A 6,431-nucleotide genomic window follows, 5' to 3' on the forward strand; every position below is an offset into this window, starting at 1 on the left:
CTGGAGCCAGTTTTTCTAATAGCAACAGAAACAATCAGTTCCAGAATCAAAACTCAAATATCCAGTTCAGCTCTCTTTCTAATAACAGAAATTCAGTCACTGGCTGGGCTCCAGAATGATAACCAATTCCAGTCAGGAGGAATATCTTTCCAGCAGAACCAGCAGAATACTTTCAGTTCTTTTGATACTAACAACCGAGAAACCTTCCAGACTCAATCTCCTCAATAAAACCAACAAAACACTTTCTCCTCTAATGGTGCATTCCAGCAAGCCAGTGGTAATTATTTCCAATCTACAAGCAGTGTACGTACGCCTCAAGTCAACGATGGCTTCAGATTAGGTTTGAATCAAGGGATTTCTCTCAGTCAGCCTCAGGCTTTCACTGACAACCAACAAGACTCAAGAAGAAACCGCCTCACAGCAATCCACGTCCAATTGACCCCCACAATTCGCTTCCAGGACCAACAGATAACTTCAACTTCCTTCCAGACAAACAGAAAAGAGCAGAACGCTGAAAATAGGTTTCAGCAAACTGGCTTCACTGGAACAAGGTTCGTAAATAACAACAATAACAACAACATCCAGTTCAACACCAACAGCCAGGTGTCATCTACAGGCCAATCTCAGTCCGGCAACAGACAGCAGCTGAATGCTGCTTCCTCTCTCAGCCAGTGCACTGACGAGGTCAACGGCGTCTTCGAGCCTTTGAACCTGCTGTCGGGCGCCACCCTTTTGCTGGGCAGGATCTCGTCCTCCTTCAGCTGATCCGACAGACCTTATGGTTACTACGCTGACCAAGAGAACTCGTGTCGTGTCATCCACGTCTGCAACCCTGCTCTGTTCTCTAATGGAAAGATCGAAACCTACCAGTACAGGTAAGGAATAAACATCATTTTACTTTGTATAGGTAGTTCTAACTTCATTAGGCTTTGGCTAGTGAGGTGACAATTTACTTGCGCACTAACAATACCTTGTGAGCTACAGAACTTACTTTTATTTGAAATATGACAGCAGTTTATTATTAAACTTTGTCTGGGTTAGTTTTGATCGTTCAATACACCAACCGATTAAACACACATAAAATATTGATTGCAAAAGAGGTAACAAAAATAAAAGCATTAGTCTTATTAATGACTGAAAAGGATTTATTTATGATTCACGGAACTAAAAATTATCACGTCACTTGCCAAATAAAATTTCTGTCACGCTTCCTCAGTCAGTCCATTCATTTTGATATGCATACACATGTATATATAGGTCTACAGATATATATACATATGTAAAATCTATCACTCATTCACTTTTCTCTCTTTCTTTCTTTGTTTAAGCTTCATGTGTGGCGAAGGTACTCTCTTTGACCAGGACGAATTGACCTGCAAAGCAGAGTACGATGCAACGCCCTGCCAAGAGGCTGCCAACTTCTACTTCAGAAACGAGCAATTCGGTCGTTTTGAGGACAGGAATTTCTAAAGGGTTCCCTAGCTGATGAGAGAAAAACTATTGGGGTTCCTGGGTATGACCCAGACTCAGACGAATGATATGTATTCAGAGATGTCTGTTGATCAAGTGGGCTAAATGGGTCTACACGATGTACCATGTATGGTTATCCACAATAAATCACGAAGATATTCTAGTGTCTTAGTTCAATGCCCGTGTAAAGTAAAACAATGCTACTGATAAAAATAAAACAGCATAGACCTATGTACCCTTCTTAACTATTAAGGTTATATAAATGTGTGGTAGGGGTGTAAGAATACTACCACCCTAGATCCTGCGTATCATAAAAGGTGACTAAAAAGTAAGACTGCAAGGCAGCAGCCTTACTTTTTAGATAACTGTGGAAACTGCTGACTTGCAGTCTTACTTTTTAAATAACTGTGGAAACTGCTGACTTGCAGTCTTACTTTTTAGATAACTGTGGAAATTGCTGACTTGCAGTCTTACTTTTATAAAAGGTTAAGCCTACTGCCAATAACCTTGGAGACTGCTGCCTTGCAGTCTTACTGTTTAGTAAAAGACTAGGCCTACACCCAATAGCTCTGGAAACTGCTGGCCTTGCAGTCTTACATTTAGTAAAAGGTTAGGCGTACTGCCAATAACCGTGGAAAGTGTTGCCTTGTAGTCTGACTGTTTAGTAAAATGCTAGGCCCACTGCCAATAACTCTGGAAACTGCTGCCTTGTAGTCTTACTTTTGAGTCAAAGGCTAGGCCCATCGCCAATAGCTGTGGAAACTGCTGCCATGCAGTCTTACGGTTTAGTGAAAGGGTAGGCCCACCGCCAGTAACTGTGGAAAGTGCTTCCTTGCAGTCTAACTGTTTAGTATAAGGCTAGGCCCACCGCCAATAACTGTGGAAAGTGCTGCCTTGCAGTCTTACTGTTTAGTAAAACGCTAGGCCCACCACCAATAACTGTGGAAATTGCTGCCTTGCAGTCTTACTGTTTAGTATAAGTCTAGGCCCACCGCCAATAACTGTGGAAATTGCTGCCTTGCAGTCTTACTGTTTAGTAAAAGGCTAGGCCCACCGCCAATAACTGTGGTTGATGACAGCAAGAGCATGACGTAGTAAAACCCCCCTTTGTCAAACAAGAAACTATGCCTGACGATGCCCCTTAATGTAGCGATAACGGTGGGAAAAAGAAGTTAGTAATATAAATATAATGGCTTTCAATGTTGAATCAAGTACAAAGTGATCAATAAATAGCTTCAGGAACAACAGCTCATTCGTGGTCTTGTACACAAAAGCTGGAATTAATTCAAGAAACTTTCTGTCCTATGTTGGCATACCAGAATGTATTGAAATTGCCTGTGTGATCTCTTTTATTTATATAATACTATATTGTACTCATTTATTTCACTTGACAGTAAGTGAACTGGTTTCGAGTCCTGAAATGGAATGAAGTTGAGATTTTGTACCGAAACTTCCGGAAGATATAGATCTGCCTTATTTTTATCATTATTACTCATTATATAAACACGTACTCACATCGAGCAAGCCTCCTCTAAAGAACATGACGTTCATTTGAGAGAAGTTAAAGAAAATAGTAGGAAATGCAGAACGAAGAGATCAGTTATTAGAAAAAAAAATATAAATTAATAAATTTGAATAAATCAGGAAATAGATAGAAAAATATAAATAGATGATTGAAATCCAAGGTAAATTATTATTTTTGTGTTGCAATGCGGTCTTTAGTACTAGTCTCCTTGTACTAACCTGGCGAATAAACTTCGCCCACTATTGAAACTGAATAGAATGCAGGATTCGTCAGCATTGTATCTATTTCGGATTTAATCATTAACAATCATACAAAATCTGGCATATCATTTCGAAATCTTGATGAAATATAAAAATTTCCATTCTTTCTGCATAGTTGCAGTCACTGAAATATGTCACTGTATAGAAAAAACGAGTACATCTGTTTGCAAAGAAAGGGGAGGCGTGCTGCTTAATGGAACAGCCATTGTTTTGGCAGGATTGTCGAATCTGGCACTTGTCACCTCATCAGCTGATTTCAGTGACGTCAACACAATAATTACTTTTACTGATTAGCTAATCTTCAATTTGTATTGGAATTTGTTTTGGGTTTAATCGTAAGAACACTACTCTTTAGTTTAAGTGATCTAAAAATTAATTTGCCCTAGGCCTACGTAAATATTCATAACCTGGAGAACTATTGACTAAATTAAATCAACGACTTAAACAATAGTACTATAGATAATCCATTAAATTTGCGATCTGCAAATATGGCTTTTATTTTATACAATAAAAATTATGTATTTTGAAATGTAGGCTAGGCATATTTGCATGCCTTATAAACTTTCTTATGTCTGGTAGCACTATAAAGGAAAGGCAAACAGGAAACCAATAATATTTATTACCTACGTAATATATAACATTTTGACAATAGCCTCCAAACAAGACAAACACACTGTCGAACGCACACACACACGCATACACTCAATTTCTATGTCTCTCATTATGTAATCATTCGTCTTCGTCAAATTCAATACTGTCATCATCGATGTTTACAATACAACTTTCCAATAGATGGTCGAAGGCTCTATCTTTCCTCCTATATTCATCTTCAACTTTCCTCGTGTGGTGTATACATTTCCTCCAGTCTTTTACTGTTACGCTGTTTATGGCTACTTTTTCAAAGTTTGGTTTCCATGAGAATTATTCTTTTTTACTTCTGTCTTAATCTGAACCCAGATAGGTTCGATGGGGTTGAACTGACAGTGGTAAGGGGGAAGTCGGAGTATTTGATGAGCCCCGCTTCACGAGCTATTTCATCAATGGCAATTAACCACATCTAGGCCTATAGCCTACAGCTTCATTTACAAAACGACTGCGTAAATTCATAAACAAACCCTATAATATAATTGTTTAAATGTACAGTAGCATAAAGCAAAGGGTAAATAAAGAAGAGATATAATTTTGCGGTTTATACAATTATTGGAACTAGACCTATACGTGGCTACCAATCGGTTCCGCCAGATTCAACCGCTTAACCAAGGAATTTTAGTAAATAGCCTAACAGATCTGCGAACCGTAACTAATTCCAAGTATTCTAAATTCTATCGATGATTTCCGAGTTTGACTACTGATGGAATTAGCACTCTAATTCAGCTCTGTGATAAAGGTACTCAATACTGCCATTGGCTAAACAGAATAAATAAATAAATAAATAAATAAATAAATAAATAAATAAATAAATAAATAAATAAATAAATAAAGAAAGAAAGAAATAAATAAACAAACAAAACGGATGGAAGAAAGTGACTCGTTTTAGACCAGTTTTTTTTTTTTTACTGTATTTTTTAAGAGACATCTTACACTTTTTCTGAAATTTTACCCAACTTTGTTGAATTGGATCAAACCTTCCATTCCTAACCAACCATCTACGGACCCAGCCTTTACCAACTGGATTGGAACTGGAGAGCTGTGGAAAATTATTAATAGATCTTCCTCCTCCGATCGCTCATTACGAATGTCATTAGATGTTTCCCCACTGATAACAATATAATTATATATGTAATATAAGAATATAATTATAAGACACCTTTACTTTGTGTCAGATTACGCGGGGAATTAAATAGGTACACATATGACGTTAGGTAAGTATTTATCTTCAAATTGAGATGAAAAATATCAGAAATTTGTTGACGTCACTGAAATCAGCCGATGAGGTGACAAGTGCCAGATTCGACAATCCTGCCAAAACAATGGTTGTTCCATTAACCAGCACTCCTCCCCTTTCTTTGCATACCAGTTGCACTCGATTTTTATATACAGCAACTATGCAGAAAGAGATACCTTAGCACTGATATACATTATAATACTGACAACAACTCTAATATAATTTAAGAGCTTGCATAACAACCCCGAGGGTTGTAAAAATTTCTTTGAGGGAACTCATGCTTCTTAAAGAATTCAAGAATTCTCAGGGCTAAAGGTCAGCGGAAACAATCACTCAAGAAAACTTAACAATATCTAATGCTTAATAAATATTATATTCAGATCAACCGTGTGGGATATAAAAAGAATAATGTGATATCTTAGTAACAACCAGGAAAGGACGAATACTGGTCCTTAGTATACCACTGATTGCCCTAAAACTAGAAAAGCTCAACTCTATCAAAGAGAGGAAATAACAATCATTAATAAACTGGCCAGACAAAAAACTACCCTAATTCTACATCAAAGGATGAAGGAAGGCAGAGTAACAAAAAACAGGAAATAATTATAAACCCTACCTATGATCGCAAAGCTAATCATGCAAAAGTTGTCCATAACCGACTCATCAGGCAGGGTTATAGTTTTGGCAATGATGACATCTTCACCAGACACACGCATCCCTGGAGATATGATTCCATCGTCATCCAATTTATGATAGACAGCATACCGCATTCCTTGGCAAGGATCTCTGAATAGGATGGATTCTCGAATACATTTTCTTCCTGCAAGCAAGCCTGAACGCCTTTGTTGAGCAGCTTTATATGATCGATAGGAGCAGGAACGAAAGATTCCACGCTCTACAGCTGACAAATTCATAGCAACAGAATCCTCTTGGTTGTAACCATTGTAACACGCGATGCCGACCATAGATTTGATTCCAGTAGGCGATTCTCTGAGATGAAGATACTCCATAGAACGAGTGGTAATAAGGTGTCCACACGCACATGGAAATGATTAATGTGTACACTCGTAAATCTAGATTCCTAAATGCCAGACACAAACTCTCCCAAGCGCAGCTACTCGGAGTCTCGACGAGTCCTTCCAAACAAGGCGCCTAACGACCTGTTTTGGTCGAATTAATCGATGGGTTTAGGGATGAAGTGGAGCATGATAAGGAAGGACCTCTCGTAGGATTCATGGTCTATGAGGTGGTGTTTGTACGGCACTCCTGCATTAATGGTCAACATGGAACA

General features: G+C 38.2%; 1 pseudogene; it reads left to right on the forward strand.

Moving 5' to 3' along the window:
• Positions 1-240: 240 nt before the first annotated feature.
• Positions 241-1,508, forward strand: LOC135196607 (uncharacterized; annotated as a pseudogene).
• The last annotated feature ends 4,923 nt before the right edge of the window (positions 1,509-6,431 follow it).

Source organism: Macrobrachium nipponense, chromosome 18, assembly GCF_015104395.2.
Source record: "Macrobrachium nipponense isolate FS-2020 chromosome 18, ASM1510439v2, whole genome shotgun sequence".
NCBI classification, from domain to species: domain Eukaryota; kingdom Metazoa; phylum Arthropoda; class Malacostraca; order Decapoda; family Palaemonidae; genus Macrobrachium; species Macrobrachium nipponense.